Source organism: Periplaneta americana, chromosome 11, assembly GCF_040183065.1.
Source record: "Periplaneta americana isolate PAMFEO1 chromosome 11, P.americana_PAMFEO1_priV1, whole genome shotgun sequence".
Classification (NCBI taxonomy): domain Eukaryota; kingdom Metazoa; phylum Arthropoda; class Insecta; order Blattodea; family Blattidae; genus Periplaneta; species Periplaneta americana.
Window position 1 is genome coordinate 12,996,884 of NC_091127.1, and position 15,768 is coordinate 13,012,651.

General features: G+C 36.1%; 1 long non-coding RNA gene across 1 annotated transcript; it reads right to left on the minus strand.

The window, feature by feature from the left end:
- Positions 1-941: 941 nt before the first annotated feature.
- Positions 942-4,335, minus strand: LOC138708586 (uncharacterized). The gene is made up of 2 exons (XR_011334709.1): positions 4,069-4,335; positions 942-1,764 (listed from the first exon to the last, which is right to left on the minus strand). It is a non-coding gene; the product is annotated as an uncharacterized lncRNA (long non-coding RNA).
- Positions 4,336-15,768: the final 11,433 nt, after the last annotated feature.

Consider the following 15,768-nt stretch of genomic DNA (forward strand, 5'->3'; position numbering starts at 1 on the left):
AAAACGTAATTAATCATCGTGTCTGTTTAGCTCAGTTGACTAACGCGTGTTGTTTTAAAATCCTATAAACCCAACTTCGCAGGTTCAAGTCTCCTGGCCTCCCAAAAGCTTAAAAAAAATACATATTTGATATGGATGCAATGCATAAATTACGACGTAGTAGATAGAGAAAAGAGAGGGATATTGAGTGTATGTATATTTAAGAAATTGTAATAAAGAAGTAGAGGTAGTGACATCTAGTAACTAATATATTAACTTCTTGAGTAATAGTTGAATGGAAAAGTATACGTGTGTGCCCGGGTACTAGGAAAATACTAATGAACTGTGAGATAAAGTTCAAACTGTGAGGTAAAGTCTTTATCTCACTAGTGAAATAAAGTAATGTTGAATAAAAGCCTACTTTACAAACGCAAAAGTATTTAGTAAAGGCATGTTTTTCGTTAAGGTCATGGATAAAGATTGTTACAGTACCGTAGTTATGAAGTAAAAAATAATAATTAATGCGATAAATGTGCCTACTTCTCAGAAAGTATTGTCTCAAATCTGGACCAAGTATTCGATGCACAGTCCAAGTCCATAGATATTTCTCGCTTTTGTCTTGATGGCAATCATAGACGAGAAACTTATTTAGCATAAATTGGTTGCAAAAGTTATAAAAAAAATTAAGAGCTACTCTTGCAAGCTCGAGATTTTCTTTTGATACAAAACTGTACTACACTCTGAGGAAAACGGCTAGTGCAACGAGAAATTGTACTACTGTCCACTGTAAGTCCACCACAAACTCCACTCAAAGCACTACCTAGGGATTTCTTTGAGGCTTTTGTCACGTAAAGATTCGATCTTTGATCTTCAATCGTCACAATACCCGAGACACGTGCAGGCTCCATTTCTAGCTTTTGTTACCTGACCACAGAGTATGCTATGGACAAAACGAACACGTACTTCTTCTTTTTCTTCTTCTTCTTCAACTGCAACTGACGTAATTTTCATTGGCGATTGCATCATGCACTTCATAGTTGTACCAACCTGTGCATTACTTATGAAATTACCCTCGTAGCTGTAGTAGAATTTTCAAGAGTCATGCTCTACGAAGGTAAATTACTTTAGGAGCTATGCAACCTGGTGATCTTCAATCATAATTTGAAGGTCTTGGACTGGGCGTACTGTAGTCCAAGTTTGCTCTAGTAGCATCTTCCATTTGTTGTGCCAGTTCTTCTTGCATTAATATTTCTGCAAATCTGAATTTCACTAACGTTTGGCGTCGTGGTGAGAATTTTTTAATGGTTTTGGCGTATCCCATAAAAATTAAATCCACATCATCATAGACTGAGTTTTCAATCCGTCTGTTTTCCAAATAATTCAGTCTCTGTCCTATTGGAGAAGAAGGCCGGGGAGATGTATCTTCTATATGCCTTCTTTTCCGGATACGGATGGATGGAGGACATGCTGGTGTGGAAGAACTTTCCTGTGCAGGTTGAAGATGTGAAGACATGACTTCAGCTTGTTGACTGCATTCATCTTCGTATGGCAGAATAGATTCAGATTCCACTACTTCCAATTTAAGCACTGCATCTGCGATGGGCATATTTGTCTCTGTACTTGCGGACTGTAGAAAAGGCCTGAAAAATGACATCTGATCGGCCCATGGCCAGCTTTTATATCTATTCAGATTTTTCGCTTGTTGTCCTGTACACGTCTTCTCAGATCTCAGGTGTTTAGCATAGCAGTCCTTCAGGTTTTTCCACTTCTTCTTCATGTCCTCACCTGAAAGGCAGCAGATGTTTAATTTTTAATTTGTTTATTTTACAACGCTTTATCAACTGCGATAATTATTTAGCGTCTGAATGAAAATGAAGGTGATAATACCAGAAAAATGGGTCCAGAATCATCGTCGAAAAGTTACCCAGCATTTGCTCCGACTCTTTGAATAAAAATCTACATTTTTTTCCTTAATGTCTTTCAAACTTTGGGGACATGATTCTTGGGAGTAAGTTATATAATTTATATAATTCAAGTCCACACCTGTGGAGTAACGGTCAGCGTATCTGGCCGCGAAACCAGGTGGCCCGGGTTCGAATCCCGGTCGGGGCAAGTTATCTGGTTGAGGTTTTTTCCGGGGTTTTCCCTCAACCCAATACGAGCAAATGCTGGGTAACTTTCGGTGCTGGACCCCGGACTCATTTCACCGGCATTATCACCTTCATATCATTCAGACGCTAAATAACCTAGATGTTGATACAGCGTCGTAAAATAACCCAATAAAATATAAAAAATATATATATAATTCAAACTTGAAAATAGAATTTGGGGACTCAAGAATTTTTTTTTTTTTTTTAAATTAGTAAAATTTTGGCCGACCTAACTCCAGGTAAAACTTCTTTCGCCAAAATGATTCCATACACATTGAGAACGTTACATACTAAAATTATTTACTTATCTTGAGCCATTCAAAAGATATGCCACAGTATATAAAGACTTTAGAAAAAATATATATACTCGTAAATAGCTAACATACGCTATTAATAAAAGGCAATTACAAAAACCTTGCACTAGACCCAAAACCTTCCAATTTCCACAAGGAGATTTCGGCAGCAAGAAAAGCTTTACGTAAGTCGAATGCAAATTGAGATTTTCGACTCGGTGTTGCAATTACTGTTGGAAGCAAAGAAATCTTCTTCCCAGTAGCCTTGGAAAGTGCATTTTTGTGTTTGGTTGTACTGATATGTTGCGATATGAAATATTTAGCTGGCTACAACAACGTCGCAATGAAAAATAACCGTTAAAAATAACGTTAGACCCGCACTCATTGTTGCCTTGTCAAATAAATACAAGCGATAATTAAAACGCTTACTGTTATACATTTTTGCACGGCAGCACTCATTGTTGCAAAGAGAATATGAACTGGCTGAAAGACAATAATATACATTCGGTGAAGTCACTTTCATTGTAGCGGTTATAGAAATAAATTAAAATATACCTGTAGCCAATTTTAATAATAAATTAATTAATAATAGATAAATAATCAAATAAAAGCAAGAAAAGCATTTATTTTGTAAATTAGGCATTTATATTTTAAAAAAGGCAGTAAAGGGCAACATGAAACTGTGACGTTTCAATCACAAAAGTATAATTCGTACAGATTTACTTTCAAAATGAAGATAGATTTAACACATTTAAAAAGGCATTCTGCCAAAGTTCGGGTCTCTGATTATGAGGCATTTTCAATCTCTAGTGTGTTGTAATTTTACCAGTAACAGTGAAAAATTAAAAAATAAAGGAAAAAATTAAAAAAAAATCAAAAATAAATAAATTCAATTCATTTTACCCGGAAAGTGGTAGTGATTGCATTTTAAATTCAGATTTAGGGCACACATATTAGTAATATTCACCTATTTTTATTTCGGAGCAAGACAAAAAGTAAAAATTTGTTGTTCATTGTTATTTTTTGATATCATGAGACTGATTTACAAGAGCAATGTTTGATGTGTTATGTGTAATTATTCCAAAATTGTTTTTGTATAGAACCCTTATCTTTGTATAACAGATTGCCCATCCGCATGTTAAAAACGGTAATATGTGGAAGAGAACAACCACCTGAATCGCCACCGTCGATTGGTAACGACCGCTAGATGGAAGTACAGTTGCTTCATATAATTCAAATGAGAGTTATAACGTGACTTCTTATGCAGTAGCTAGATGGCAGCACAGTGAAATTGATAAAAGTTGTAGCCGTCAAAGCCTTATAGCAGACCAGCAGAATTTTAGCTCTTGAGAGCGACTGCTTTCCTCCCCTTTCTTACCCCACCCACCTTTTCTACCTGTGCGGTCACGGCTTTCTAGCTATGCTCGGCTGCATTAACATTCTTTCTCGCGGCGGAAGTCGATCATTCCCAATAGAAGTGGAGTGAGGCTGGCGTCATATTTCATCTACTTGCAAGTTCTGCAGGCCTGCCTTATAGGAACAAGCTTATAAGGCTGAACAGTCTGTTATATACTTGTATGTGATCTGTGATAGAACTAAATGAAAAGTATTGATAATTTAAATAAATGAAAAATCTGTAAGCTCACCGCTTGTTCCTAACGATCTGCCAACTTGTTCCCAGGCTTCATCTTTCTTCTTTATATTCTTGTAATCAGGATGCGACAAATCAAACAATATATTATACAACTTCACTTCTTCGATAAGTAACTCTGTTGTTGAACTCATTGTATACGTGCGACGAACGAAACACAATGACGCTGGCAGCAAGCAACTCGACATGCGCATCTGATCGCTATCGCGGAGCGGACCGCTGCACTGGCAGGAACGCTGCCCGCAAGATCGCTGCCTGCCTGAAAGCGGGGGGAGTTCAGCAGCAGTGCTGCCAACTGTAGCGGAATTTCACTAGGCGTAGAGCAGTGGTACTCACTAGAAATTAGAAGCGAGCCAAAAGTGAGAAATAGCTAATTCGCCGAGAGCTTAAAAATGCTCGAATTTTTAATTAATTTATTTATTTTATTTATTTATTTATTTAATAATAACATATACATAAAAACGTTACATTAAAATACCCCGAAAGAGCAAAGCTCGTGTTCGGGGACAGTTCCGTTACATAGATACACATACTTTGTAGACAAAATACTTAAGAAAAAAGCTCACATAAAGATTGTAATAAAATTAGTAAATAATAATACTAATAATAACTGAGTGAAAAAAGAGACGATGTTTAGATTGATGGATTAATATTAAATTATTATTAGTAGTATAATTAGTGCAGGTCATGTTGATATAGTAACCAAGATAAAATAGAAAAATACACATAGGATAGAAATAAACTTGTTTTACAATACACGGTACATAATATATATATACAGGGAAGTCTGTCATATAAATTTTTTAATTCTGGATCTGAAAATTTCATTGCTTAAAGTAGTCAATTCGGGATGAAATTTTATTATCGAATTATATAGACGTGGACCATAATTTGTACTGTGTAGTAAAGCAGCAGATGTGAAATATTTAGGTTCAACTAATTTAAGAATTTCATTTCGTCTCGTATTATGAGCATGTGGCTGAGCTACAAATTTCGTTCTATTTTTATGATAGAATTTCATTAAAGAGTGTTTATAAATTTGGTCAATTCTAAAAACATTCAATTCAGAATGGATCAAATTTGTTGGATAATCCAGTCGCCTTTTCAAACAAATTTTGATTATACGTTTTTGCAACATAATTAGAGGAAAAAGAGCAGTTTTTGTAATGCCTCCCCATCCAATTACACCATATTGGATAACAGATTCAACTAGAGCCAAATAAACCGAACGTAATACATGAGTAGGCAAGTAATGGCGAAGGTTTACAAGCTACTTGGCCTATTATTATTATTATTATTATTATTATTATTATTATTATTATTATTATTATTATTAAAATATAAAGTAACAAACCCAAACTTACATATTACTGGTCCTTTCAAGTTGAAGGGCGCACTCTACTACGTTTCTGCAGAGCAGATTGCTTTGTTGTATGATTTCACCTGTAACATACAGCTAGAAGGCACTCATTAACAACGTCTGCATCTGTAAATGGCGTAATCTGCTACTGTTAGGATACTGTAGTAAATTCATTTTTATGTACTGTACTACATCTGTACATTGGAATATTTGAAGAGATGGAAAAATTCAATTATATTGGAGCAACAGTAACAATAGTAATATGCGTTACAAGAGCGATATGTTGAAGCTTTCATGTTCCAGGAAAAGTTTGAAAAAGCGAAACGTACTTGAAAGAGGAATTTCTAATTAGTTGCAATGAAATCTCCATCTTGGTTTCTGTTCAATGACGGCAGATTTGCAAAACAAAAATATCTATCTTCAACATTGTTGCTTTAAAATGTTTTCTGTGTTTACTATACTCCAGCAGGCCGTGATATACGTCTGTCTTTTTTTTCCCCAGTCTATGGAATCTTGTTGATTTTTTCACGGCTTCCTTAATGTTACTTGCATCACGAATGCAGTAGCTTTAGTGGAGTTGTAGAATTTACTTAATTTTGGAAATATTTAAAAACAATAATTAACAGTGCAATTTAGGTGAAATTGCAGTGGTAAGTTTCCAATTTATAATTATTACTATATTGAACGACTCTAAAAATAATATGTTAAAAGCCTAAAGCAGTAAAATCAATATGTCACTTAAGCGGTAAGAAGAGGGAAATTGTTATGTGTATTAGGTTGGGAATACTGAATGTGGAATTTTAGACTTTCCGCGGATTGGTTTTGTGCGGAAACCAAGCAAATACGCACGATCTCGCACAAATATAAATGACACTCGGGAGGATATTAAACGTAGAATAAATATGGGGAATGCCTGTTATTACTCGGTTGAGAAGCTTTTGTCATCTAGTCTGCTCTCAAAAAACTGGAAGTCAGATTTTATAAAACAGTTATATTACCGGTTGTTCTGTATTTTTGTGAAACTTGAGGCTAAAGGTGTTTGAGAATAAGGTGTTTAGGAAAATATTTGGTAAGAGGGGCGAAGTTACAGGAGAATGGAGAAAGTTACACAACGCAGAACTGCACGCATTGTATTCTTCACCTGACATAATTATGAACATTAAATCCAGACGTTTGAGATGGGCAGGGCATGTAGCACGTATCCGCGAATCCAGAAATACATATAGAGTGTAAGTTGGGAGACAGATGCAAAAACATCTTTGGTGGTGCCGAGACGTAGATGGGAGGATAATATTAAAATGAATTTGAGGGATGTGGGATATGATAATAGGGATTGTATTAATCTTCGTCAGGATAGGGACCGATGGCGGGCTTATGTGAGAGCGGCATTGAACCTCCGGGTTCTGTAAACGCCATAACTAAGTAAGTAACATTGGAATATATTACTTTCTGTTCAGGCATTATAGACATTTTTATATTTTCAGTTTTTCTATCCTGGATTGAGAATCTTTTAGATACTTGTCATCAAAATTTGAACGCACGCTATTGTAGTAACTAGCTCGTATTAAGATAAAAAGTTTATAACCCATTATTATGTCAAGATATAAAGCACGTGAGGTATTACGGTACCTTTTTTAGAGAAAACAAATATATGTCGTCGTTGAACACTTTCATTGGTAGTAATGATGCTAGTTTAGCCTACCAAAGTTTTCTCCAGTTGCATATATTTGCAGAAATTAAAATACAATTCTCAGAAAAAATAATAGTAATAGTCTAGTAATTAATTCAAGAGCCGTATGCAACCCGTGGACCGCGTAATGTATATCACTGGCGTAGAGGAATTTGAACTAGAAGTATGTACCAGTTTGAAAAAAGTGAAAACAATGAAATCGTACCTTCGTGCGATGAAAACTAGCTTCATTCTTTAGCTACTGCGTTGTATTACTTTTTTCTGTAGTGGTGTAATACATTTCCCCCCCCCAATGTTTAATTATTATGTAACATGGTACTACAAATTAACATAAATAAAAAATACTTCACGAATGATGTCAGTGTCGTCACATCTATCGTCAACAAATACAGGAAATTTCACCCTGATTGGTATATTTTGTTTTTTGTTTTTTAATGCATCTTGATTACACAACTTTTAACAGTGTATCACTTCGGAATATGTATGATAGACCTAAGAACCTTCTTGTGTTAAACTTTAACGTACCTTGTTAACATGTTTCGACCTATTTTCGGTCATCTTCGGAACTGGTCGTTGTTGGTCTTGGCGCCTCTTGTATCCTGTATGGGTGCGTTGTAGTGTAATTATTTTTAATTGTGTAGCGGAACATTGTCAGTGCCATAGCGACATTTCGACTTTCTGTGTTGGTAGCACTGTATCGACGGCAAAATATCAACCGCCACCGCGATTGTATTGATGTGTGTATGTCAAACCTAGTACTAGTGGCAGACTATAGTCGCTAATCACGATTATCTCCGATCGCGATTACTGAAAATGTGTGGAGACTCTAGGTGACGCTTGGTCCCTTTGAACAGACAAATATTTTAATGTATTGTGACGGCAACGTGAGATTCGATCTCACGACCGGCGGAGGAGAGGCTAAGTCGGCCGTGTTTTGGGCGGGTTGCGCGCGCATCTGGTGCTTGCGGAGAGAAGAAAGGGGAAAGAGTGACCGCGGCGGAGAGGAGAGGGGCCCGGATTGTTCGAGTGCTTTCTCTGGAGTGCTATCTGGACGCGCGCCGAAATATCAAGAACTCGTACTTTCTCGCAACTATGGTGTGAGTATAAATTACGCACGCGAGTGAACTTGGGACAGTGATTCAGAGTAAGTCAGTGGACAGCAAGCCAGTCTTGTGTACCGGAGTTCGACTTGAGTGTGCGTCCGCAACTGTGTGAGCATTAGAAGGCCTGAGTTCGAGTGCAGTGGACCGCAGTTGGAGGGACCTGAGTTCGAGTGCAGTGGACCGCAGTTGGAGGGACCTGAGTTCGAGTACAGTGGATTGTCTCTGAAGGTCTGTGGTTCGAGATACTGTGAACTTGAGTGACTGAGCTAGAAGAACTGTGAACTGAGAACTGACAGTTCTGTGTTGTAAATAGTGCTTTGTGAATATTAGTTAAGATTAACAGTTCATTGTTGTTCGTAATAGTCCAAGTAAATTGTCATTGTCGTCAGTGGAGTGCAATAACGAACGCTGTGTTGCTGTGTGGAGAGCAAATCCCATTGTTGACGGGAGTGAAATTAAATTGTAGAGAGTGAAGAGTTTTATTGTTGTGACAATAAAATTACATTGTTGTTCAGTATAAAAATTTACAGTATAGTCAACAGCTGAATTACCATAGAGGAAACAATTTTCTATACCGTTATGCCTGTTTCCCTCCTGGACAATATCTGAAGATCATACTTTCTTTATTCATTTTTTTTCTTGCAGCTTGATACGGAGATTTATTTGTTAAAATTTTTAGAGATTTTATAATCTAAACTGATACAAATTTATACAATAATTACTATTTATATTATTTTGGAAAGAGATTTTATAACCTATATAATTTATATCATTACTTGTAGGCCTACATTTATATTATTTTGTAATAAAACATATTTTTAAAATGAATCCTAATCTAAACGATATCGTCGTAATGGAGGTTCCAATTAAAAATCTACAATAAAAAAATAGTTAATCCAAGATATACTGAAATAAAACATATTTCAGCAGCATTCTATTGCCCTCCATATATGAATAATTCGTCTGTCATTTGTTAATATAGGCCTACTACATTCCTTTTTACTTTTCTCTCATCTGCATTGAATTTCTCCAGTTCGTGTAAAAGTAGCCAAATGTCGTTTTCTAGCCATTCCATATAATACAATGGAAGGGATAATAAAATTCCACATCAGCAGCTATCACTACTTCCTAAATAATAGAAAACTTCAAAATATCAAGGGGATTCGAAACCAAAGATTACTAAAATGTTACTTTCGTCCACTGAGTCGTGTCTCAGCGCCATTATCTAGTTAAGCTCCTGATCGCGATCGGGACGTGGACACACTACAACCACGATCGCGATTAGGTTGATAATTGTGATTATTGACTATACTCTGTCACTAGGATAACATAGTTGGAAGCAGACAACATAAAACTATGATGTCTCTACAATAATATAGGTACAGTTCGTTGTCAACTTGATCTTTGTCAATTATTATTAATTCAAGTAGCCCCTTCATTTGAATAGATTTATTTAAATACTAGTGGCTTGTGCAGCAAATGCTGCAAACTAAGTTCATTAGACGTTCAAATAAACATTTTTCAGATTTATTTTCAATGAAGAATACCAGACATTCTGAAAGTTATTTGCTTCCATAATAATGAAAGATACTCTCTCTCTCGAGCCAATTACTGAAGAGAACCACGCATATAAATATCTACACCACACCGCCATTAAATATATGAAAAAGACCCAACCCCACTTGATTAATAACTATAAAAATATTTGATTTTTAATATTATTATTATCTTACGTAAGTTTTATAACTTTCAGTAACATATACCATATATACTATATAGCCGCCACTCAGTAAAATATAGAAATCAAAATCTAATTTAAGTTATTCTCTACATCTACTTATATAACCCCAAAACGTTTCACTTTCATATCATCAATATAGCATTAATATGTATAATTAATGAAAAATAGTCACATCACGGCATTAACTACAATAATATTTCATTTCTAATAGTAATAATGTTATCAAACCACCTCAAGTTTTGTAGTTTTTAATATCCAATACACAGCTGTACCCAGAAAATTACACACCACAGAATCGAACCTGTAAATTATTTTTAGTAAGTTAAGTTTTTAATAACCAATTTAATTTAAATATGTCAGCATTCTTGCAGATCATGGCCTTCGTGTAATATTGTTTACTGTAGTGTGTGTTTTGTTTTATTCTGAAATGCAACACGGCCGACCGGCTCGCTTCGCTTTTCCTGAATGCAATTGGCTAGTTCTCGAAACTGACGACAGATGGATTTTGGAAAATAGGAAAATTATGTAGGAAAATTGACATTTCACTGAAAACTACTATTTTTCCGAAAAACTTTGGGTTCCAAGCTTCAAAATGAGGGGCCATTTATTAAAATCCGTTCAGCCGTTTTCCCGTAATTTCCATTACCAGTTCAAATTATATATATACAACTCTGTAGCAAGCAAGCCATAAGCGGAAACTACTGCAAGCGGTGCCTTGAATACAATTCGGCACTACCAATACAGGTTCTCCCATTACGCTGATGTAAGCATTAATTTAAGTTATAATATAACCCAGATATCTTAATAAGTCAAGCTTACATAACCTTCCTATCCTACGTGCGCCACATAACATCTGCAGATGTTTCATTATACCTATCTCTGCCTGTCACTGACCATTAAATTTCAAGCGACTTATCTTAGTTGTGGGTGTCAGAGTTTTAAAACTCACTATAACTTTTGCCTTCTCTCTTACTCCTCAGCGCAAACTGTGACGTTGCACAGAGGCAGAGATACAATAAAATACTTGTACAAACCTATTATTTTTTATTCACGTCGGCCTGGATAGCGTAGTTGGTATAGCGCTGGCCTTCTGTGCTCGAGGTTGCGGATTCGATCCCGGTCCAGGTCGATGGCATTTAAGTGTGTTTAAATGAGACAGGCTCATGTCAGTAGATTTACTGGCATGTAAAAGAACTCCTGCGGGACAAAATTCCGGCACATCGGCGACGCTGATATAACCTCTGCAGCTGCGAGCGTCGTTAAATAAACCATAATTTAATTTAATTTTTCATTCGCCACTGTAATCGATATAAACTTTATACGTATGTTGGTATGACTCTAGAATGAGTATTGTAGTGTTATCTTACAGGCATTTTAACTGATGAATATGGCATCCCTAAGGTGATCTTACATCCATAGGAACATAGGTGATTTTTTTAAATATTGATACTTACTTACTTACTGGCTTTTAAGGAATCCGGAGGTTCATTGCCGCCCTCACATAAGCCCGCCATTGGTCCCTATCCTGAGCAAGATTAATCCAGTCTCTATCATCATATTCCACCTCCCTCAAATCCATTTTAATATTATATTCCCATCCACGTCCCCAAAGGTCTTTTTCCCTCCGGCCTCCCAACGAACACTCTATATGCATTTCTGGATTCGCCCATACGTGCTACATGCTCTGCCCATCTCAAACGTCTGGATTTAATGTCCCTAATTATGTCAGGTGAAGAATACAATGCGTGCAGTTCTGCGTTGTGTAACTTTCTCCATTCTCCTGTAACTTCATCCCTCTTATCCCCATATATTTTCCTAAGCACCTCATTCTCAAACACCCTTAATCTATGTTCCTCTCTCAAAGTGAGAGTCCAAGTTCCACAGCCATAATGAACAACCGGTAATATAACTGTTTTATAAATTCTAACTTTAAGATTTTTTGACAGCAGACTGGATGATAAAAGCTTCTCAATCGAATATTAACAGGGATTTCCCATATTTATTGTGTGTTTAATTTCCTCCCGAGTGTCATTTATATTTGTTACTTTGCAATATTGATATGTAAGTTAATTATTTTTAACATGTATTTGGCAGTGAAAATAAAGTTTACAGTTCATTTCTTAATTGCCATGGCAACAATTCTTGAACAGGTCTGAAATATTTACAGTAAGAGTTGGAAATGACGTAGCATTTTTACAATATTTAGTCAAATTTTCCTACTTCATAACAATTAAACATTCGAACATTAAATTTCATTACATAAACAAGTAACATAGCAACCAAGTAACGTGTTACTTGAATTAATAAATCTATTGCAAAATTTAGAAATGCAATTTTGATTTATTATTACTTTTTACATTTTTTACAAGTATTGCAAAAGGTTATCCACTAACCGCAAACTGTTCTTACAGTAGTTACAGTTCTCGGTACGTAATATTCTATTATACTTTCTTTTTCTACAAAGATTTTGAGTAACATGGCCATTACCACGAAGTAAAGAAAATAGACTAGAAGCATTCTACATATGTAGAAGAATGAGGCGTGTAGAAGGGACAGACAGAATAAGAAATGAAGCTGTGTTGGAAAGATGGGTGAAGAAGGAATAATGCTGAAACTGATCACGGAAAGAAAAAAGAATTGGTTGAGTCTCTGACTGAGAAGAAACTGCCTACTGAAGGATGCACTGGAAGGAATGGTGAAAGGGGAGAAAAGTTCGAGACGGAAGAAGATATCAGATGATAGACAATATTAAAATACATGGATCGTATACGTAGACTACGAGGAAGGCGGATAATAGGAAAAGATTGGAGAATGCTGGGTTTGCAGTGAAAGACCTGCCCTTGGACAGAACACTATGAATGAATGAGCAATAAATGAACTAAATTACGAGTTATACATCTTGATTACACAACTTTTAACACTGTATCACTTTGGAAAACGCATTATGTGTCTTTCACGTGTTAAGGTATATGTACACCTTTACATACAAAAAATTTTGTTTTGTATAATTTTGCTCTGTAAAATTTTTATACAATTGAGAATGGTGCCAGAAAAAGAATGAAGTGAACAGATCCCTTGAAATCATGTCTAAATTGTTTTTAAAAATTATTTTGTTTATAATTTTGACATGCAACTTGAAACATGATAGTTCATGCAGTTTTTAAGATAGAGCCACAGTTTTTTCACTGTTTTATAGCTAAAACTATTCTTTAGTGCCTGACATAGAGCTGTTTTTTATTTTTATTTACATTAATTAAATATTACCATATATGTAACTTATAATAATATTTCATGTTGCATAAATCATGTAAAAAATCCATAGATAATTATTAACTATATTAATGTTATTTTACTCATTGTCAGGCACTGGGGGACATTTCAAGCTTCAAATGACACCAATATCTTCTTGGTATCGCCATATTTGGCTGAGATATCATGTTTGAAAGAATTAAATATTCCAAAATTACTATTTACAGGAAATGAGCCACAAACTTTCAGAGCCTAGAAGACTCCATCATCATACGTCACCCCTTAAGCAGCTTCATGTCGGTCCAGTTTCAGCTTCTTTCTGCCTCTCAAATACCTCCGCCTTGTTTTAACTTCAGGTGTTGAATGTTTTTTTTGTCCCTATTTCCATTGATGCAACAAATCCTGAGATGGTGTTTGTCCCAGGGGTTATGCCCATCCTCCTCAGAATTGTAATTTCTACTTTTGGACTCTTATTAGAATGACGTACAACATCATTGACACACAAATTTACAGTTTTATGACTAACAGTAAAAGATTACAAATTACTTCATTATGTAAAAACGTTTTTTCAATCTAATGATCATGCCCAGATATCTATGCATCTATTTCGGGACTAGAAAGAAGTTTATTTTACAAGCAATGCTGGACGAGGGGATTGACTGCTACGAAGATCACTCCAAAAGTAATGCACTCCAAAAGTAAGTGACCGTGGCTGATGACGCAGCATTTTGGAAAATGGGACTTATCTGAAAAAGCATAAGGCTCGAACTCAGGACCCGTCATTGGGTTAAAACTACAGACTGTAATGTGGCGGAAGATTTGCATTGTGTATACAAGTTTTTAGTTTTTCCTGAAAATTTTTATTCCTTTAATAAAAAATTATAAATTTTCGAGGCTCGAACTTAGAGAATAATACCGTCATTGGGTTCAAACTACAGGCTGTAATTTGGCGGAAGATGTGCATTGTGTATACAAGTTTTAAATTTTTCCTGGAAATGTTTATGCCTGGAATAAACAATTATAGCCTACACTTTCGGTATTCGAACTCAGGAAATATTGCCGTCACTTTGTCCAAACAAGAGACTGTAATTTGGCGGAAGATGTACATTGTCTATACAAGTTTTTAGATTTTTCCTGCAATTTTTTAAGTCTCTAATAAAGAATTATAAATTTTCGGGGCTCAAACCCAGGATATAATGCCGCCACTGAATCCAAACTACAGACTGTAATTTCGCGGAAGTGGAGCATTGCGTGTACATGTTTTTGGACTTTTCTGTAATTTTTTATACCTATAATGATGAATTATATATTTTCGGGGCTAGAACTCGGCCTTAATTGGTTGCTATGGTGGCGGTTCCATAGATGAACAGTTCCTACTACAAATCCAATCTTTGTAATAAGACAGCAGTATTTTACACTCTTTGCGCGTCTTGTACTCTCTGCTCGACCTGCATTATTGGCATAAGTAACAATTTTCGTTACAGTGGAGGCAGATGAGTTAAGGTTGGTAGCGCAAAAAGCGCTAGAAATATGTTGGCACTCCTTCAGATGTTACAGCATAGCGGGACAAATACTGCAGTTGAGCCGAAAATTCTTATATCAAATTAAAGAGGAGAAAATTCTCTATTAAAATAGTTATATTTTGAAAATTCTAATTTTTTTTTTTTTGTGGGTGTACATATACCTTAAACTTTGTCATAAAAAATTTTATGTTATAAAATTTAACACGTGAAAGACATAATACGTTTTCCAAAGTAATTTACGAGGTTTTACACAAAAAGGGCGTAGGTTACTCTTCTAACTCTCAAGTGAACGGTTGAAAATGTTCTCTGCTTGCATCAACTGATATCCCCTTAACGGTTTATTAATTCAGTTTGTCCCTGTCACTGATTCCTCCACCCCCGTCTGAAATTATCATGGTTATAACCCAAATTACAGTCACTTCGTCCAATAAGATCTTCCTGTGATCGAGACAGAGTTCTTTTGAAAGAAGCTGTCTGCCGATTAACCTACGTTTGGACCGAAATACTCGGAGAAAACCTGCCCATTAGCCGATGTATCCGCTACGGCTGGGCTGTTCTGGCAATGGTTCGCGGACCACACTGTGGGTATCTCTTCGCTACAGTTCTCGTCTGTCACATTTCTCAAGCTGAGTGATTTTCTATTTAAGTTGACTGATCATTTGCAACGCTTGATCGCCTCCAGATGCCTGCAGCGTCGTGCAATCAGATGACAGCCGTCGGTTGGCTGCGTCAGACACGATGTCATGCATCCTTTACGTGTGTGTGACATCTCCTGTTAATGGGAACCTCACCGTTGCGTTGTTCGTAACACGGTTCAGATGTGAACTCGTCGTGCCTCTGCGAGTGTTCACTGGGCTTGAAAGCACATACGCAGACACTTCAACATGCTTAAACTGCTCAATTACAGTTATTCTGAACACCAGCACAAGATTTATGCTGTACGGCCTGCTACAGTCAAGTCACAATAATTATAGGCTTTGAATATAGCCCACTCTTTGTGTCTACACATCTGAAGTCAAACTGCTCGTC